The following is a 21656-nucleotide window of genomic DNA, read 5'->3' on the forward strand; positions in this document are numbered from 1 at the left end:
CAGCAATAGGGTTGAGGCCCTCATGTTGCTTGATTCCCACATGGGGAGGAACCAAGGTGTGAGGGCAAGGGCATCCGGGGTGTGGGGAGAGGGCACAGCAGGGAGGGTGGGGCCTCTGAAGAACTGGTGCGGGTGTTGGAGAAAAACTCCTGGTGCGTTTGATCAAGAATTATTTCATGAAACATTTGAGAGTGGTGTTCTTTCTGTGGAGTCAACATTCCCCAACTGATCATTGTGCGGGTTTCCTGCAGTTTGGTGTAACTCCTAGGAACTGAACATTAATGAAATAACTCTGAAAAAGTAGCTCTAATAAAAGTACAACACCCAAGGATTTTCATGTTTTATGTGTAAATGAAAATATTACTGTCTTGATTATGTGCAGTAGCCTACACTGCCTTATTGTTGACGCTGGAGAGAGGGGGCTTCACCATATCTACACATGCCTGGGGGTTAGGTGGTAGAGCTCATTCCCAGGTGAATGGCTAAGGATTCATGCCTGGAATGCCTAACAATGCTTTAAATGCCAGGATTCTCTTGGTTGCTTTCCCTTTCCTCATCTTTACCTGCTCAGTTTTTCATCTGACCCTGCATAAGTATGCAGAGGCGGATAAGTGTTGGCTGAGTTCCTTACAATGAAACAACATGTGAGAAGAGACTTATTTTTATTCTTGAATTGGTCCGTCTTTTGCCAAATGGTCAGGTTTCTCCTTTTGGCTTGGATCTTCTAAGTACACGCATGAAATACTAATGCCAGTTATGTTCACCACCCTGTTAGGGAGACTGATGTGGAAATAATCTCCTTCCGTCATTCACACCCACTTGTTCCAGACCCCATTAATGCTGTGACTTCACAGAACACATGGGAGAGATTTTCACTAAAAACAATAAATACAGCCCTTAGCCTCAGTAAAGAAAAATTCCCTAATTACCATGTGAATGACTACAACAGCCTTAGGTGTGTGGTGAACACAGGTGATAGTAATGAGAGAAACAAGTTTGCAGACCCAGGGTGGGGCTGGGGGGGTGGGGGGTGGAGCAGATGTGAAAGGTGCTGGGGTGGAGGTGGATGCTGGACAATAAAGAGTAATGAGGAATTGTTTACTATTTCTAATTTTTAAAATATTGAACTTTTTATAGACTATATTTGAACATTTTTAAGTCTACAAAAGAAGATAAATAAAATTTCCTTCCTTCACAATAACTCAATTATCCTATGTGTACTTTTCTTTTTAAAGAGTTTCCTATTTATTTATTTATTTTTGGCTGTGTTGGGTCTTTGTTGCTGAGCACGGGCTTTCTCTACTTGCAGTGAGTGGGGGCTACTCTTCGTTGAGGGGCATGGATTCCTCATTGCCATGTCTCCTCTTATTGCTGATCACGGGCTCCAGGCGCGCATGCTCAGTAGTTGTGGCTCACGGGCTTGGCCGTTCCGCGGCACGTGGGATCCTCCCAGAACAGAGATCAAACCCATGTTTCCTGCATTGGCAGGTGGACTCTCAACCACTGCGCCACCAGGGAGGTCCCTCTCTATGTGTTCTTCACCTTTGTTCAAACTTGAAAATTGAATGTAACATATGCAGATTATTATTTTCTTAATTGTAACTGTGTATTGAGGAGAAAGTGTATGATAGACAGAATGAAATGTAGGGCACTGGACAGGAAATGACACATCAGGGAGCTCGAAGCCCTCACTCCCCGCCAGTGACATCAATACAAAAACCAGGGTTTGTCAGCACAGGGGACCCAAGAAGTGGCAACAATGATCTCTTTTCTGCTCCCACCACTCTCAGACCTGGCAGGAGTACGGATTACCTGCCGATATGTGTGTGTGCGTGTGTGTTTCTTTTTTCTTCGTGCCACAGCTGGACTTGCTGATTGAGCCTGCGTGTTTTAAGAAAGGAATGGCCATGTTGCGCTAACAATACAGTGGACCCTCCGTCGCTCTTGTGTCTTTGGGAGTTGAGTGCACACAAAATTTGTATGATGGATCCAGGCGCGAACTTCCAGTTGTCCTCTTGGCTCATACCTGCTATGCCAGGGGAATATTCTTCCCTTGGGAAATCAGCTTAAAGGTTTTGGAGAGAAAGGCTGCACAGGTGTAGGTTGGGGCCAGCAACACTTGGCATGGACGACTGGGCAAACCAAGTGAATTGCTAAGGGTTCCTGATATGAGGAAACAGGCTGAGGACATAGGAAGGCCAGGCCTGCAGAGTGAAAGTTCTTCTTGCCTGTAGGTAGCTCTGGGTGTGGGTGGAGGAGAGACATTGAGGGGCTGAGATGCCAGCCGCCTGTCCCAGGACTGCGGAAGGAGGGGGCAGAAAAGCAGGAAGTGTGGCTCATGTTTGTTTCTGACACACTCATCCTTCTGGTTCTTGACTCCAGGCTGTAAGGAGGAATTTACTCTTGTTTTGCAAAGTTGCTTTACCTATTCCAATCCTCTACTTTTCCATTTACTCTTTTCAAAAGATATATATAAACTTGCTATTTTCATTAAACAGCTTGTCATCAACATTTTTTCCAGTCAATAGCTATACATCTAGCTCATTAAAAAAATATATCAATAAACCAAACCACAAAGTGATATTACTGTATTGTCTGAATGTACTTGAAATTTACTTACCTGGTCCCTCTCAATGGCTGTTTTCTAAATGTTCTGTTCTTAAGTAATACTGATATCAATATTCTTAGTACACATGTATTTGCACAAATATTCCCACCTACCCACTTCTTGTCATTTGACTTTTCTTGTGGAATATGTAAAGATCAATTAGGTGGTCAAGTTATCAATCGTTTCCTCTATGGCTTCTGGGCTCTGGTTTTTATGTTTTAGTAACATCTCCACTCTGCAATTACAGAATAAAATGTCGTCCGTGTTTTCTATTGGTACGTTCATGGTTTCAGCTTACAGTTCACGCAGTCCATCCCCCTGCAGAATTTTACTTGTTTACAGCGGCCGGCGGCCCAGGAATAGCGTGAAGAGTGCGTCTCCTTCGCGGCAGCCTCCCGGCACCATCCTCCCAGCTCCTCGTCCCCCGTCTGCTGCTGGGGTCGCGCCGTGTCGTGCCGAGCCGGGCGCTAGCTCCGAGGCGGACTCCCCGAGACGAGCTCGGGCGTTTGGGCGGCCGGCACTGCACCCTCGCCGTTCGGCGATCGGGATCCGGCCCGGGGACGTTCGAGCCGGTGGTCGGGCGCCACCTGGCGGCCGCTTTTATATCGTCCCTTGTCTCCGGAGCTTCGGCGATCTTCGCGAGGGCTGACATTCGGACGCCGGGCGCGAGGCAGCGTTCCGGGACGCCGGCTATCCGTGTGGCGATTGTCCCGGTGGCCGCGGGGCATGGGCTCCTCCTGCGGTCGCTGGAGATTGGGTGTGTAGGTTTACGCGGCTGTGTCGTTGCCGCGCTCCTTAGTGAGTGTGAGGGTTGCCTGGCTTGGTCGACCAGCAACCGCCCGTGCCCCTCCAGCCACGGGAACTGAGCGGACTCGACCCTACCTGGGCCGCCCGCCGCGTTCTGTAGGGAGGGGTTCTTGCGAGCCCTCCGGAGCGCTTGAGGCTTGATGGTCCGTCCTTCTGAGTCACTTTAGGTGCGTTCATTTTCTACCACTTCTGTCCACCAGCGTCCCACTCCGGACGTGGGGAACGCACCAGGCACGGACGTTGAGGCCGTTGGAGGGCCCGATGTGCTTGTTGACTGGCGCGCTTGGGTCCCTGTCTCTGGGGCATGGGCGCTTGCTGTTCTCGCGGGATTTGGACGGGCAGACATGTGTAGTGTGAGGCCGGCGCTGCGCTCCCTAGAAGTCGTTGAGTGGTGGGTCTGCTCGGTTCGACTACCACTCCCTTGTGTCCCTTGCGCGTGAAACGCCCACTTTGAAGCACGTGGTCAAGAGAGGGTATCCATCCCCGGAGTCGTCCGTGTGGCCCGGTGGTCGTACTTCCGCTTTACAAGTGTCGCCTGGGAGTGGTTCAAAGTCTCCTACGGACGTGGACGCCGACAAGTTTCCGCCGGCCTTCTCTCTTGATCCCGTTTGCCCTTATTCCCAAATATGTTTTTCTCCGCAGTGGGTAGGGCCCGAATGGCATAACGAGGAGGCACTGGAAGTGGGACCACGGCCTTCACGTCCTCCACGTTCTCCTTCCCACGGGACCGCCACGCCCCGTCCAATAGGATGCCCGGTGCTGCTTCTTGGCCGCCTTGGGAAAACGGTGCGTCCCGGTCCCGTCGCCGTGGTGGAGCTCCTCCCCTGCGTCTACTTTCTCCGAAATCCGCGAGAAGCGGTCATGGGGCTGCGCAGACGGTATTCCCCTGCAGGCCGAGCTGCGTCTACGGGGGAGTGACCGGCGTCCCACTTCTGTTCGCCGCGTCGGCGAAGCGCTTGAGTGGACCAGGTCCTCTCACCACAGGTGAGAGCAAGGAAAGTCGCGGGCGAGAGGTAGGGCGCCCCAGGCGCAGCCACGGTTCCGCCTGTGGCTTGGTGGTCGGAGAAGCCTAACAAATGGGAAATGGGGAGCTGGTGATGGTCATGTGGAGGCGTCTGGTGATGGTCATGTGGAGGCATGAGGCGATGCGCAGTCCTGGGTGGGCGCGGTTGTCAGAAGCTCCTCGTGAGAATCTCGTACTGGAATGGCCTCTGAACGCGCGTGTGGATGAGGAGACAACCCGGAGAGAGAAATGGGACCTATGGTGGGCCAGAGGGGATGAGTTCGGAGGAGTGGAGGTGCACCTTCTCTTCCGTGCCATCCAGATCTATACCGGTGGTTTTTCCTCCATTTGGTTGTTACCTGGCGTCCGCTGCTGCAAGGAAGACTAGACCATACAGCGTCGTCCTGGCAAGAAACAATTCAGTGACGAGAATTTGTTTGGAGATCCATTCGTGTAGACACTGGTGAAGTGAGAAATTCTGAGATCTACAGAACTGAAAATTACTATTGTGGTCGTTACTCAACAGCATTGTAATTACCATGGTTTGTAATTAGTGATAAAACTGAGTAAAGTTGAGTCACACAGTAGCTGATTAATTGGAGATGATCAAAGAGGGGTTTTCAGTATTTCTAAATGCTGCTAAATGGGCAGAGGTCAAGGTGGAGACAGCAGGTATGTGCCAGGTAAGGCTGTGACGTGTGTGAGAATAAAGAGAGGTGCTGAGAAGATTATGGAGGGTTTCTGAATGGTACAAGAGGCTGGAAAGCATTCTTAAAGATATGCGGGGGGACAGATCTGGTAAGTTGCAGTTTACAGAAAGAGAAAGGCTCATTGCTAGTCTCCACAGAAGGATTCAGCAGCAGAGTATCTTATCAAATGCTGTTAAAAACATTCCAGGGGGCTTCCCTCGTGGCGCAGTGGTTGAGAGTCCGCCTGCCGATGCAGGGGATGTGGGTTCGTGCCCTGGTCTGGGAAGATCCCACATGCTGCGGAGCGGCTGGGCCCGTGAGCCATGGCCGCTGAGCCTGCGCGTCCGGAGCCTGTGCTCTGCAACGGGAGAGGCCACAACAGTGAGAGGCCTGCATACTGCGAAAAAAAAAAAACTCCAGGTTATAAATCCTTTAGAAACATACCCTACACATTTGCTAGCAGCAGAATTATGCATTGCTGCATTGTTTGTAATATAAACAGATTATTGAATATCAGCGTTCATCTCAACATGGATTGGCAAAGTGCATTATAGTACATCATCCATTCAGTGCACTGTCGTGCAGGAAACGATGTCTTGATAGAGGATAATTTGCAAAGTACTGTCGAATAAAAGCAAGCTATAACAGCACAGTGCCTAGTGTTCTATTTGTGTTTTTAATTAGGGTGCCAAGGAGAAATGTATATGCATATTTGCCTGTATGCACATAAAGACACTCTGGAAGTTTGCCGTGGGAAACCAGATACATGGCTACCTGTGGAGGGCAGGGACTCCTGGGCAAAGAGGGGGAGGCGGTGCGGGGCACAATGTAATGCAATTTTCAGGACCTTCAACCATGTACATGGATTACAACCTCTCTAGAAATCCAAGAAATTGAATTTTTTAAACCTCCAAGGATTAAAATGCATTTACTATTTCTACCGAGTACATGTGAAGTTTGTTTTACCATGGAGCTATGCCTTCTCTAAAATGTCTACTCAAGCCTTCCATGGTGATTTTGACTATTTTCCCTTACTTTGGTAGCAGACAAAGAAAACCAGGGGAATCAATGGATCTGTAGTTCATCAGCCCCTGCAGTGGCTCCCCTGCATTTTTCTTTCAAATAGTTTATACACTTTGTTTTTTGGTGCTATTTTCATAAGTTTTATTTGCAAGAAAGAGGATAGAGGAGAAATAAAACTGTATTAGGGTTTTCCTAGGGTTGCCAGAAAAAGTGCAGACTGGGAGGCTTAATTTTCTCACAGCTCTGGAGGCTTTGAGTTCAAGATCAAGGTGTCTACAGGTTCAGTTTCTTCTGAGGCCTCTCTCCCTTGCTCGCAGGTGGCTGCATTCTTACTGCATCCTCAGATGGACTTAACTCTATGAGCTGAGTGTGCATGGCTGTGTCCTAATCTTCTCATAGGGGCACAGCTCTGGATTAGGGCTCACCCATATGACCCATTTTAACTTCATCATCTCTCCTAAGGCCCTATTCCCAAATACAGTCACATTCTGAGGTACAAGGGTCTGGACTTCAATATGTGAACTTATAGGGTTTCAGTTCAGACCTGAAGGGAAGCCGCTCCCTGTTGGTTGAAGCAGAAATCTCAGAGGAGAGAGGAGTCTTCCCACATGGCCTAGAACTTCTTGACACAGCCAAGTCATGACCCATAAGCCTGATTCCGTGGTTTTGCATGTCTCTGTGACAGAGTGGAGGTCAGGGAATGACTAAGGAATTATGTCCTCAGTACATTGTCACTAAATATTTCTGCCTTTTGGAGGCCAGGTGTTCACAAAAGTGAAGAAGTTATGTTTTGCTCAGCAAGTTCTCGGCCTTGGAAGGTACACAATGCACTGAGGAGTCAACCTAAGTGTCTCCCATATCCTGATCAGGCCATGGACACAGGAACAGGAGACAGCCATTAGAGGCCACAGCCTTGCTGGGAAGCAAGTGCATCACCAGTTTAGCTCAATCAGATCTGTGTTCTAGGTACTGAGCTTGAGGAGGACGTCAGTCCTGGGACACTGTGGACATGATGCACAAAAATTACCTTAAACGCTGAGTCATATTTAAATAGAAAAACTGAGATATTAATTCTTATTGCCTCCACTGAGCTATAAACTTGGTGAAGGTGGTTATGTTATACGTTTCACCTCTTAGTCTCCTGAAAATTCCACATGCTGGATCCCTTGAGACTCTCAAAAAATATTTGTTACTTTAGTGAGTGGTGTGGGAGAGAGCTACCTGATTTTTCTTGAAGACTCTTGTCCTATGATAATTTACAAAATCCAGAACACTTGGGAGATATGTTCTCCCTTAAGTATCTGATGGATACTGTGGACCCTCCACCTAGTAATGCACATGCACAGACACAAACACATTGCTGCAGTCGGCCTCAAGTGTTCTATTTCCCTCTTTTCAAGCTCATAGACCAACCCTTTAGCATTCTATGTGTATGGGCTTTATACTCCTTTTGTGTGTGTGGCTGTGTGTGTGTGCATCAAGAAAGAAAAAGTTAATGGATTTGAAGGGAGAGAACACATCATGTAGCTCCTGCCCTCTCTCAAGCCAATCCGACAGCAGATAAACTTAGGACATAGGCATTCTCCACGGGGACCATCTCTTTTCCCCAGGTCTTTATTTTTCTTTATTTTTAACTTTATTGGAGTATAATTGCTTTACACTGGTGTGTTAATTTCTGCTTTTATAACAAAGTGAATCAGCTCTATAGCCTGGTCCTTATTGATTAGCACCATTCTCATTGGAGGAAGAATGGAACTCGGGAGGGGGACCAAGTCCCTCTGACTTCCCTGGCTGAGGGTGGGAGGGGTGCCCCAGCCCCTACCCCTGCCCCCTGCCTCTGGTTACTCCCTGAAATGTAGGGGCCACAGGCTCAGCTGCAGAAGCAGAAAAGCCACTCCTCTTCTCTGTGCTTAGTGTTCTCATGCAATATCTCTTCCAATATTTTCACTTTCAGCATATGAGTGTCCTTACTTCGAAGTGAGGCTCTTGTAGACAACATATAGTTGGACCCTTTTTATGTCTATCTTGTCCATTTTTGTTTTTTTAATGTTATTAAATACTCACCTATATTTTAGTATGAAACATAATTTTATTTCTTTATATTTAAATCTATAAGACCTACATAATTTATCTTAGTATCCAAATTGGTTTAAAAACAGCCACCCCTGACGCTGTATATTAAATAATTCAACAATTTTACACTTAACTTAAAACGACATCCCTATCACATATTACAATTTTTTTTCCTTTTCCTCCTATGTCATAAGAATGTCCACAGGAACTGAATTTAGTTGACTTCTTTAACTGTATAGAATACCTAGTCGTATTATATGAGAAGGCCATGGCAGGAGAGAAATATAATTCTACACACTAGTATGTATTCTAGACTGAATAGTCTCTTTCACTGACCATCAGACTATTTCTACTTGGCTTTGTATTTCCAGTGAAGTTACACTTTCATATCCGCATGGATAGCATGGCTTAAAATGCCCTGTACATCCTCAATATACCTGTGAATTCATTTATCGACATCATTTGGTGCCTACTGTGTACCATGCACCAAGCTAAGGAGTGAACCAGACAAATACAACTCTTCCCACAATGTGGCATGAATATTTTCTGGTAGAAGACAATCCTTAAATATTCACACCAATAATCCATCACAGCTGTGTTTGGTGCTACAAAGTATACCCTTTGCAGCTGAGAAGTCTCGTTTCCAGATCTGTTCACTTCTGCATACTTTGAGTGCACAGCCGATTTCCAATTCCCAATGAAAAATACCAGAAGGAACTTGGAGAATTATCTTCAGAGTATTTACAAGATGTTATAAGCTAATGAGAGGAGTAGGAAAAAATAATTAAAACAAACCCCTAAAATATTAGGCAACAAAGTCTCATGAGCTCAATGCACTTGGAGACAGTCCTTTAAATTCTCAGGTCTATATCCTGAGCAAAGCCAGGCCCATGACAGGTGAGGTCCCAAACAAGTTAAATAAGATCAAGAATGTGGCAGAAAGGCAACTCCAATGCAGGATCATTTTGCCTTTTGAAAGGGAAAACCTGTTACTACCTCTTTATGTACTGTGCTCTATTTTCCTGGGGTGTCCCTATTCTCTACAATTAATAGGTTTCAAAACTGTGGGCAACTGGAAGGGATAATTTTAATAACTGAAACAAAAAATTCCTTTATGAGAAAAAGAAAAAAGAAAACCAAAAAAAACCACAATATTTTCCAACAAGCAAATTTTACATGCATTGAGAGGCTACAGAGTCACTGACAGTGATTAAACCACAGAGCACCAGTTTTCCAGCTCAAACTGGAAAGGATTTGGTTTCTTTTAATTAAAGTAGATATGTCTGAGGGCATCTAAATATAAGTAATTCTTTTCTTGTAAAAAATTTCTCCCTCGGGGTGGGATAGGGAGGGTGGAAGGGAGACGCAAGAGGGAGGGGACATGGGCACACATGTGTACATATAGCTGATTCACTCTGTTACAGACCAGAAACCAACATAACATTGTGAAGAAAATATACTCCAATAAAGATGTTAAAAAAAAAAGTTCTCCCTCAATGAACCCATTTTGATGGTAATAAATAAATATGACTTCATAATAACCTAAAAAAAAAACCCCAACTTAAGTTTTTGTTTCTTTTGTTTTTTCAGTACGCAGGCCTCTCACTGCTGTGGCCTCTCCCGTTGCGGATCACAGGCTCCGGATGCGCAGGCTCAATGGCCATGGCTCACGGGCCCAGCCGCTCCATGCATATGGGATCCTCCTGGACCGGAGCATGAACCTGTGTCCCCTGCATTGGCAGGCGGACTCTCAACCACTGCACCACCAGGGAAGCCCCAAGAGGCCAATTTAAAACAAAAACAAATGGGTAACTTGTATTTTTACTTTAAAATAAGTTTGAGATTTCTGAAGTCTGTGCTGATGAAAGAGGATGTCAACAAATTCACTCATCACCATACATAAAGTTAAGCTTTCTAAACTAAATCTCTTTAGCATGAGATCAAAAACAGTCTGCTCTTAGAAGATTCCCCAAATGCTATCTCTTCCAATTCTTTAAAAGCTAGCTTCTGTTTCTTCAAGAAGCAAAATACATTCATTTTTTCAAACACCATAGGTATCTGAAATGCAAAACAACCAGCAAGCCACATTCTTTTCCACAGAATTAGCGGGAACTATCACCTGTTTCTCAGATTGTTTATGTCCCTGTTTTCTTTTTTTCACTGGCAGGACGGTCCAGAACCTCTATTTTGCCTTTTCCATCTTCTGAATGAGGAAGCTTAATTGTATCAATGGTGACTTCATCTTCAGAAGAGGTGCTATCATCTTCATCCTCAAATTCTGAACTGTCCTCTGAACTGTCTTGTGAATTCTCTTGTGAACTGTCATCTTCTTTGAATCAGACTGATTCATCTCAAACAAGGTCATATCCATTTGCATAACTTTTCCGAGAGTGTCAATATTTTCAATATTGAAATGACCAGGTGGTGCAGTTGATATTCCTTTCCTTAGCTTTACGTTTGCCTGAGCCATCTGTGGGAGAAAGCTCTGTACCTGGTCCAATAGGGGACTCCTCTCTATCCTGTTTGAAGAGTGCAATTTTTTCTGGAATTACGCTTGGAGTTGATGAGCAACCTGTCCCATATACCTCCGCGGCCGCCCCTGCCCTCCATCAGCAGCTCTCTGGACACCAAGACCCTGGAGCTGACCCGGGAAAATGACGAACAGCTCGCATCGGGCTGGGATTTGCCATGGGCCTCCCTGCTGCTCGCCCGTCTTCAGAGCAGCCCCTCCAGGCCCAGATGCCGGAAAAAGGCTGGGGACATCTTTGTTTTTTAACTGATGAGTTTAAGCCATATATATATATATATATAAATTACTGATATGGAATGACATTTAATTACCAATTTGTTTTCTGTAATGTCATATAGCTTTTCTGTCCCACATTTTCTCACATACTGACATCCTCACCAGACAAGTGCTGCCACCCTGATCTTGGACTCCCCAACCTCCAGAACTGTGAGAAATAAATCTTTGTGTCAAAACCACACAGTCTGTGGTATATTTGTTACAGCAGCCCAAACTAAGACAAACCCTATTAAAAATGGTTGTGTAATTATATGTGCTAAATGGTTAAATATTCACCCACAACAAATATGGCACTTTAACTTGAAAAGGGCCTGCAGTTTGCTGGTTAATCTGGGTGGTAGAAGGGTTGCAGCTTGTGGGTGATTGTGAAGCAGTGAGAGAAGGGTGATTTGAAATCCCATAAAAAGCTGTAACGTCTGATGTGAGTGGGGTAGCTGTTGGAGGTGTGTGCAAGTGTGTGTTTTGTGTTTTTCCACCTGGCTAGGTTCCTCTGGGTGCAGCTGTGCATTCATTCACCAACTGTTTCTCTGGACAAAATTACATGTGAACACAAGCGAGATTCAGAATATGTTCAAATAGTTCCCTGTAAGTTAGGCATGTTAGAGCAATACTTATTGCAACTCTGACAATGTATTAATATCTTTCTCCTGATGGCTATGAAACAGCATATATGACCTTTAATCTGGGGCTCCCTAAGGATCACGAACTGCAGGTTGAAGGAATTGAAGAAACGGGATTTAAACAATTATTTTTAAATAATTAATGTAATACATTATGGAAAAAAGGAGTACTAAGGTTTAAAGCTTACCTTGGCTTCCATGTTCCGTTGAGTCATTTTCTCTTAATGAATTCAGTTCTCAGATTATGCAACCAAAAATCTTTAGGCTTTTGTATAGTTAAATATAGAATATTAGAATATAATGCTAATGTAGTATGAGCTTCAATAGGTGTGGAGAACAACATTTTGAAATATGAAAATCCATAAAGCAGGGTTAGTATTTCCATAGGCACCATAGTCTGTGCTGTCTAACTTTAGATTTAGAAAAATAATGACCCTGACTATCTGAGATGGTTAAAGCCAGTTTTTCAACTTTTCTTGTGGTGGGGCCCCACACTGTCTTAACATCTTCAACTTACATTGATTAAACAACTCTAAACTAAATGCACGTCAAGAAATATCAATAAATCTTTACCTAATTAAAAATAATAACCCAGAAATTTTCATCTATATTTTGGATGCTTCAGCGTTTTAAATTGGTTTTTACCCTGATTATGTGAGTAATGTGTGGTCAAAATTTATAAAGTACCAAGAAAATAAGAATTATGCACATCTCTATCGCAAAGAAAGAGCTAGTAAGAGTTTTATATATTTACACTCCTCATAAACTCACATGTAAATATTGTTGATTTCCCCCTCTCTCCATATTTGCATAATGTAATGTAATATATAATTTTTGGAGCAATGCATTGAAAGAATGCAAGATGGGGCATCTGATTTGCAGACGACACAACCCATCTTCCAGGCCTGCTCTAAGGATTTAAATTAGATTCCCAAAGTTACGGGTTCAACATATGTAACACATAATGTAAATAGTAGCTGCTGTGATACATTTATTGACCTGTATTTAAGTATCTTCATAGACATTATGATAATGCCTGAATAATGTTACGTCAGGAACCTGGGCAATATAGTTTAACCATTTCCTTGCTAGTTAGAGTCTAGATTTAGGGCTCTTCACAATTTTTCCATCTTAACAGTAAACTATTTGAATACCTTTTCTATGTACAAACACGTTGCCATATCATTTTTCCCCCGTTAGTAGTAGAATTCTAAGGATGGAATTACAAGAGGTTTATTATCACCTCTTTAAAAACTGCTTTCTAGAAATGTACCAATTTATGTATGTGGCTGTTCACCACTTTTGATTTAATTGTGCCATGTTTTGAAAGTTTCCCTAAAGGTAGAAAAGATTGTATTATTTTTCACTTGTGAGATCAACGTTTTATGTTGGTATTTTTATTTAATCAAAGGAATTTTCTGTGCACACCATTCGTGTGTGTGTTTTAGATCTGCTTTATTCTTTCGGTTTAACTCAATTTGCATTAATGTTTTAATATTTTAAAACTAATAGTTTATTTTTAAAAAATAGTTTAAAAATATTAACTTATACAAATATTAACCTCTTGAAGTTTCCCATTTTTATGTAATTTTTCTTCTATCCTTTATATGTTTGAGATTTTCCCATCTAGAAACCATATACATCTGTATATTTTTTTTAAAATAAAACCCTGTTTGAATGTATATCAAATTTATTTTTTATGTTTTGAGTGAAAATGTAAATACTTTTTAAAGAAAACTAACTACCCAGTTTTTCATCACCACTTATTGTATGCTCCATAATGGCTTCTATTGACTGTAATACCTTTATCATATAGGCTCTCATCCTAGAATCTACATTTAGGGTAACGCTAGTCTCAACTACGAATTGGCACTCGTCATCTACCTCCTCAAGGGTTAAATCATGTGCTGGTGCAGCTGCTGCAGCCGCTGACCTTCAACACTCCCTGAAAGGAGTTCCGGGTGGAGAGCAGAAATGAGGCACTCTGTGCTCGGGGGAAACTGGCAGGACAACTCTTCAGAGAGTTAGATACTTTCAGGAGAAGATTTTATGAGCCCAATTCTTGTATCCCCTCATATCTAGAAAAACACTAAGATCTTTCATGGTGAGGTCTGCTCTCAAGACTAGCAGCAACCTTCGCGAGACTAACAGAAACATTCTGCAAAAAATATATGTTCTCGATTGCATATACTCCCCATTCACCAAAATCACATATATACTGATCTCCCCCTGCCTCTTTGGAGTAGTTTCTCAGAGCTCTCTGAAATGCAGTCTCCTGGGCTGTACTCCTCATTTTGCCCCAAATAAATCTGAACTTGCAACTCTCACGTTGTTCATTTTTTTAAAAGTCGACAGTAGTTTACCATTTTCTGTATTAGAACCACAGTCTTAATTTAGCTTTATATATATATAATTAGTAAGGCACATTTCACTCATTCTCTTCAAAAAAAATTCTAGCTTGACTTTTAACTAAGCCTTAATCACTTTCTTAACAACATACTAGGATTTTGATTGGAAGTTTATTAGAATTAAAATCGAGAATGGTAGATCTCTCTATAATATTTGGTACTCTACAGAATCATGGTATTTTCTCTTTTTTTTTTTTTTTTGGTCTTTTTAAATGGTATTTTGTAAATTTGATTTTTTCTACTTATTCATTCTCTATATTCCTTTAAAATACGTTTATTTTAAATTTTAGTTGCTTTTTTATGAAAGAGATTTATACATATGTTTTCTATATCTTAAAAGTAGAAAGTCAGCCGTTTTGTGCACTCTTTATGATTCTTGTCCATTGAACTGTTATATTTTTAAGGATTTTTAGTGCCGTTTCATTAACTATTGGGAAATCTCATAATTTCTGAAAATGTCCTTTAGCATTCAACAATTCATATATTATTAATTAGTATTTTAATAAGATAGGACTTTAAAAATTGGGGTATAGTTGCTTTACAATGTTTTGTTAGTTTCTGCTGCACTGCAAAGTGAATCAGCTATATGTATGCATATATCCCCTCTTTTTTGGATTTCCTTTTCATTTAGGTCTCCACAGTGCATTGAGTAGAGTTCCCTGTGCTATACAGCAGGTTCCCATTAGTTATCTATTTTATACATAGTAGTGTATATATGTCAATCCCAATCTCCCAATTCATCCCACCTCCCTTTTCCCCCCTTCGTGTCCATACATCTGTTCTCTATGTCTGTGTCTCTACTTCTGCTTTGGAAATAGGTTCATCTGTACCATTTTTATAGATTCCACATATATCCGTTAATATACGATATTTGTTTTTCTCTTTCTAACTTACTTCACTCTGTATGACAGTCTCTAGGTACATCCACGTCTCTACAAATGACCCAATTTCATTCCTTTTACTGGCTGAATAATATTCCATTTATATATGTACTACATCTTCTTTATCCATTCATCTGTTGATGGAGACTTAGGTTGCTCCCATGCCCTTTCTATAGTAAATAGTGCTGCAATGAACATTGGGGTGCATGTGTCTTTTTGAATTATGGTTTTCTCAGGGTGTACGCCCAGTAGTGGGATTTCTGGGTCATATGATAGTTCTATTTTTAGATTTTTAAGGAATGGCCATACTGTTTCTCATAGTGCCTGTATCAATGTACATTCCCACCAACACATAAAATTGGTGTGTGGTTTTGTTTTGCACCATTTATGTCTGATATCAGGGTTAAATTATTTTCACAAAATACAGATTTCCTCTCTTCATCTATTCTTGATTCTCTGAAACTATTTGTTACTTTTGTAGTCAGCTGTTTTTTTTTTTTACTTGTATAACCCATACATGATTTTCAGAAGTAATTGTTGAAAAACTTTATTTTATGTGCTTTCTAGCTTATTTTTCTTTTGTTTTAGTTGTTTTAAATATTGCTGTTGAGAATTCATATTTTTCCATAAAGTAGTCAATTTGTTGAATATTCTAATGTAGTTACAGTATATATATATATATATATATATATAATATATATATATATGTGTGTGTGTGTGTGTGTGTCTGTGTGTCTGTGTGTGTGTGTATGTGTGTATCTGACCTGGGGTCTCACACAATACCCCTAAATCCCTTGGAGTTCCCTGGGTGATAGAAGTGAGGCATTTTTCTATGTTTTTTAAAGTGTTAATTTAAATTTTTTTTTCTGGTAGGAAAGGATTACTTGCATATCACTTAGACCCTTTAAAGTCTCATTTTTAAGGTTTGTTAGTGCAGTTCTAGAGTATCCTAGAGTATCCTTTATTCTAGGGCTTGTGATTAGTTCCACTTCTAATATGCACAATTTCTGGTGTCTTAATTGAATGCCCCATGTATTCAAGGAGGTTTCTTCACTCTGGCTGGTGAGGATTCTCAGCCATACATGAACTTTGGAAATTATTTAATGTACAGTTCTCCAGTAATTGTTCTTTCTGCAGCAATTGTTCCTTCCCAGCCTTGTGAAATTTCACCTGTGTGTGCTCAGATTAGTACTCGACAGAGACTCAGAGGGATAATCAGGCAGTGGTGGAGTCCTCTCTCTGGGTAGCTCCTTCCTTTTGGATGCCCTGCCCCACAAATTATCACCCCCTGGACCTCCCAACTCACTGTGTTCTCTCCCTTGCTCTTCCCTTGTGGTCCCTTCCTCTCAGTTCACCTGTAATTTCTGGGCCACTGAAAGTACTTGCATCTAACTCTGTCTTCTCCTGCTCCTATGTAAAGTCTCAGTAGCACCTTCCCCTGAATGATGACCATGGATGAAACCTAAATCCTCTTCTCCTTCCCCAGCTACTTTAAACTCCCCTCTGGATGTCTCCTCTCATCCAGGCTCAGTGAGTCAGAATCATCCATGATCCATTTTTTCATACTCAACAAGATGTCTGGCCATGTTGAGTGTTTCTCCAGTGGAGTGGGTTGAGCAATGATGGACAAAGAGAGATGAGCAGACAGCAGTTAGAGACCATGTCAGGCTGTGGTGGGCATGAGAATGAATGACACTGCTAAGAAGAGGAACAGATTATAGAGAAGTCACAAGGGTAGAAGAGGTTGGAAAATGTTTTCAAACACAGATCAGGGAGAAATCTGGTAGAGGAGAGGTTGAATTTATAATAAAATACAGAGAAATGACCACTTCTAGGTTCCTCAGAAAAACTCAGTACCTGCTCTCTTACTGGTAACATCTTATCAAATGTTATTTCAGTTAGAAATACTTTAGGCTACAAATCCTTTAGAAACTATCCTATACAGATTTTAGCAGTAGAATAACACAGGTCAACGTTATGCATTGCAGCATTGTTTGTAATGTCAAAAGATGGTTAACTATTAGTGTTTATCCCAATATGGACTGGCAACATGCATTATAGTACATCATCCACTCAGTGGACTGCTTTGTAGGAAACAACATCCTGATAGAAGGTTTTTTCCCCAGATATTTTTCAACTGAATATAAGGAAGATGTAATGAAACATTATACAACTACTTATGTATTAAAATGTAGAGTGAAGGAAAATATATATTCACATTTTCTTGTATACCCATAAAAAGACACTCTGGAATGATACCTGGAAAATCAACCACAGTGGCTGACTTTGAAGACAGGGGTCCTGGGCAAGGGCGGGTGGCAGAATACAACATAAAGTATTTAATATTTATAGGTTCTTGAACCTTCTACACATATTATCAACTTCTCATAAATGTGGACATTAAATTCTTTTTAAATCTCTAAAGATTAAAAGTTATAGCACGATTTCTACCAACTGAATGAAAGTCCAATTTGTTTTTCCAGAAAGATTATCCGGCTTCCCTAAAATGTCTACTCATGAGAATTTTCTGGTGGCTTTTGCTTCTTTTCTTTCACTTTGGAAGCAGTTTTCTGATTCATAATCCTTTGTGTTCTTCCTTTCAAAGAACATCTACCGCTGCTAATTTTATGAGTTAAGCTTGATCTAATTTTCTTACCTTTTTCCCCATTTTTCCCTATGAAAAGGCTCTGTACATTCATTATCAGTTGAGACAATACTTAGATAATTCATAAGGCTAGGAGGACAATTATTTGCCTTAATACTTGAATTCTTTCTCTGCATCTGACATATTAATAATGCCAGTAAGATATTGTATAAAACCGTTGACTTTATTATAATAAGAAACATTAGTCAGGAGACCATACCTTAAGACTGATTGTAAAACCAGCAGCCATGTTAACAGTGAGGAGAGGTGAGGGGATATTTCATGTGGAAGAGAGGAGAGCTCTCTTCAGAGGTTTAAAGGGTGTTTAAAAGCATGTAGAGCTAGGCCCAGTGGATGGACCCTTTGGGAGTCACTCCCCAGGGATACATAGGAGAGAGTCCTGAGCATCTTGAGTGCTGCACAATGCGGTGGTCTGGAGTGGTGGCTGTGGACCCCTCTGTAGATCAGTAGAGAAGAAAGTTGCAGCCTTGTGTCTGTACAAGTCTGTACAAGGCGATCTGGCCTTCAGAAAAAGAAATTTGACTAAATCGCATATGGTCTCAGCTCTAATAATAAGATCTTTTCTTGAATCCATTTCTTTTTCCTCTCAAATTCTCAAACCCGAGTAGTTATTCTGCATGAGACAATTCTCTTTTAATTCCATTCTTCAGTCTCAAATTTTGTAGCTTATCTTCAGTAAGTACCTGTCCATCTTTATTCTTTAGACAAGATAAGCAAGAGGATCATTTTCTTATCAGACTTTAAAGGAAAACAAATACCTTTACAAGTAGACTGTCTAACGTTCTAAATTTATTTCATGTTCCCACAGTAATATCTTCAATCCTGAGTTTGTGGCATTTTTACCTACTTCAGACATGACTCTGGGGAGTGAATTGGTGGTGGGACCTGACAGACCACTGGGATTTTGAACTCTTGGCAGTTAGATCTCCGTTTATAGAAGTGTTAACAACCAATGGAACAATCAGCATAGAGTCCAGGGTTACAGGGGTGACAGCCGCGAGAAGGCGACCTATGGATGACAGAAGAGATCGGCCTTCTGACAAGCAGTTGCATTTCACTGCGAGGCAAAGAGAAAGTGTCTGCAGATACAGAGATGCCATCAGCAGGGAGCAGGGAAACTTCACCCAGATCTGTTATCAACAAAACCGTCAGAAGTCAGTCATTCCCTGGGCTTATTTGTGCTTCCTGTTTCTCCACTCCCTTGTGCTTCGAGACTGCTCTGCTGAGTTGATGTTCTCCTCTATGCTTTTTCTAAATCTCCTTCTGGGCCAGGAGGATGTAGGAAGCAGAGGTGCTCTGTGGCGGATCTGCTTCGTATAACACGTCTGACCGCCTTGCAGCTGGGACAGTACGTGTGCTGAGTGTCGACCTGCCTTCCCACGGGTGTGGCTGGGGTGGGACCAGAGGTCTGAATGGGGAAGGTGGTAGGGGTGCATTTGTTTTCTTTCACTCCCAGGTCAGGAGATCTTAACCTGAGGGGCTTAGGGAGCCCAGGGAGCCTGTGGCCTCCCTGAAGTCATGTATAAAATGTGTTTGTGCACAGGTTTTTATTCAAATAAAATTAAATGCCCTGGATTTACCCTTTCCGAATATTTTAGCACTGTTCCTAGTCTGTAGAGATCCTTGTGCACTGGAGTAGAACATAGCTGCAGTGATTTCAACACATTTCCAGTGTGAACAGTACCTAGTAAAGTAAGCTTTCTGAGTCAAGAGCGAGTGGTGGCTGAAAAGGTTTAAAAACATTCTATGAAGTGTCTAGAATCGGGAGTGTTTGATCTGCACTCTACTGGAACATTTTAAGGTCTAATACTTTGTTTTCCACTTGTGAGCAGCTAGGTCAAGTTTTTTTGTTCCCCCAGACAAGAAAACCTAAATATATAAAGTCTATGTGTCTGGCCAGGGTCAAAGGACAAACTAGTTTAGGGATGGTCACAGGCAGACTTTTCTCATTACCAGAAATTAAAGTGGCAAAGAGTATTTATGACACAAACCCTAAACGCATTTAATTATTGGATAATCTCGATCTACAGAGAGGCAAAGTCTCTTCCTGTGGTTATTTGTAAATACTTCATACAGATCTACTTAAATGGCTTTGTGCTCTTCTAGGATTATTCTCCCGTGACAATGGCCAGGACTTAATGCACTTATGCACAAAACTATTTAGGTTCCTGCTCGGGTGTGGTAAACTGGTTAACAACAAACCAAACCAGTGAACTGTGTTTTAAACTGGCTGATGGTGCCACCTACTGTCCAGTCTGTAGAAATGAGCTGGGACTGGAACCTGAGCCTTATCTACTGAGAGCCACAGAAACTAGGATATGAAGGGGAATTAGACTCAAGTCTAATTATACTTTCTAATTATACTCTATTTAGAATGAGTTACATAAATAGTTATATTTATACCCTCTCCCCAACATTCCCAATCTCAGGTTACAGAAAATAAAACATTAGAAAATTATTTTAAATTGTGGCAGATGTAGGAAACAGTATCAGGCTATCATGTGCTTTCTGTAGATGTAGATTATCCAGTACCAAAATGCCTTTAGGGTTCTGCATCAAACACACTCTTTGCCATTTCAACTCCTAGTGATGTCCGAAGCCCCGAGCCCCCTGAGTACCGGCCCCTGCTGTGGACTCGACTGTATTTACTTTACACTGTGTTGAACAGATGACAGAAAATAAAAAGCTCTAAAAAGGAGGAAGATTTCAGGTAAGCAAAAATAGTATTTTAAAATATTGATTTGGGTGTTTTGTTTTTAATGGACCAATCCATGATAGAACAGGCCCAGAGGAGTTTTGAAAATAAAATGTATATTTTCTTCCCTGGAGAGATACTGGCAGCCAAGTTAATTAAAACATATGTTTTCTAGGAACCGGGCATAAATTCTCACTTAGTTTAGACAAATAACTGATTTCCAAGCTGGCTTAAACCCAGCGAGTGCTCAAGGAATGTTCTAGTGACTACTGTGCAGTGAGGGTTTTATTATTTGTGCTTCGAGTGTGTTCTGTCTCTAATCCTTAAATAAAAACCCATTCTCTTCCACGTAACTTACTATTTGACTTGACTCTAGGCTGTATGACAAGACATTTCTGTTATCACATGTAAAATTGTGCATGTGTGCGCGTGTTTTTAAATACAAACAGTGTATAACTCTTGTTCAAGTTCATCCTGAGTTCCAAGTACACACAAAAAAAACCCTGAATACTTCAGAGTAAAAGTACAATTTCTCGTTCACACGTATCAAGGTATCCATGGTTCATTTGTATATATTCTGACAACTTAAAAAAAGTTTTTTCAAATATACTTTTATTTACTCACAGATAATAAAGTTTCATTTTTACTTGTCTTAAATACTGTGTGTTGACTTGCAGCTTGCTTTTGTCAGGTAACAGCATGACTTTGATGTGTCACGATTTCCTGCTTTGGGGTTTTCCACTGCTATTTGAGAACACTGCAGAAAGCTTTCCACAGAACCACATAACACTGCTATAAGCATATCTAGGTTCATATTTCATTTCTATCTCTCACCTTCATGCTAATAACAATATGCATAATTAAACGTTTCTAAGTTTTTAGAGATAATTTTCTTTAAAGTGAATATAAAGCCCAGTCACCAAGCAGTTTCTGTGGTGTCTTGTCTTATTCTAGTTTCGTCTTGAATTCCTTAAAATTTTGAGGCGAAAACTTCGTTGTAAACTTTAGGTTAAACTGTAGGTTATCTCTAGCGCAGCTAATTCCATTACTGACATCGGTGGTAATAACCCGTTTTCAGATTAATGCTACTAAAAATATCTAGTACATTAATGACAAAAACAAAGTTATTGCAAGTCAGTTCTTAGCATGAGGCTTTGGAAGTCCGCAAGAGCCGGGAGCTGCCTGTCCATGTGTAGGGGCTGAGGCGTCTCATCGTCTCCCTTCTCCACCATGAAGGGCTGAGACGGCTCTGACTCCGCAGGGATGTCGAGAGGAAAACCCTCCAGCCAGTTCAGTGCCCCTACACTTGACTCTTCCATGCTCGGTCCTGTCCAGACGCTCCCATGAGGGCATCTCAGGTGACACACTGAGAATTCAG

At 41.8% G+C, this 21656-nt stretch overlaps 1 long non-coding RNA gene and 1 pseudogene across 3 annotated transcripts in view; both read right to left on the reverse strand.

Annotated features, from left to right (window-relative positions):
- Window positions 1-4575: 4575 nt before the first annotated feature.
- LOC307179697 overlaps window positions 4576-21656 on the reverse strand; it is a 79066-nt gene continuing 61985 nt past the window's right edge. The window contains exon 3 of one of the 2 annotated variants that reach the window (XR_013825515.1): window positions 4576-5504. This is a non-coding gene — a long non-coding RNA (uncharacterized lncRNA). Of the gene's footprint in view, window positions 5505-6141; window positions 7132-21656 lie in introns of those variants that run through there. The other variant, XR_013825516.1, reaches the window with a different exon arrangement.
- LOC307179703 (NOP protein chaperone 1-like) lies at window positions 10339-21597 on the reverse strand (annotated as a pseudogene). Its single transcript has 2 exons — window positions 21461-21597; window positions 10339-10916 (listed from the first exon to the last, which is right to left on the reverse strand). The product of its transcript is annotated as an NOP protein chaperone 1-like (transcript).

Source organism: Stenella coeruleoalba, assembly GCF_951394435.1.
Source record: "Stenella coeruleoalba genome assembly, chromosome: 21".
Lineage (NCBI taxonomy): Eukaryota > Metazoa > Chordata > Mammalia > Artiodactyla > Delphinidae > Stenella > Stenella coeruleoalba.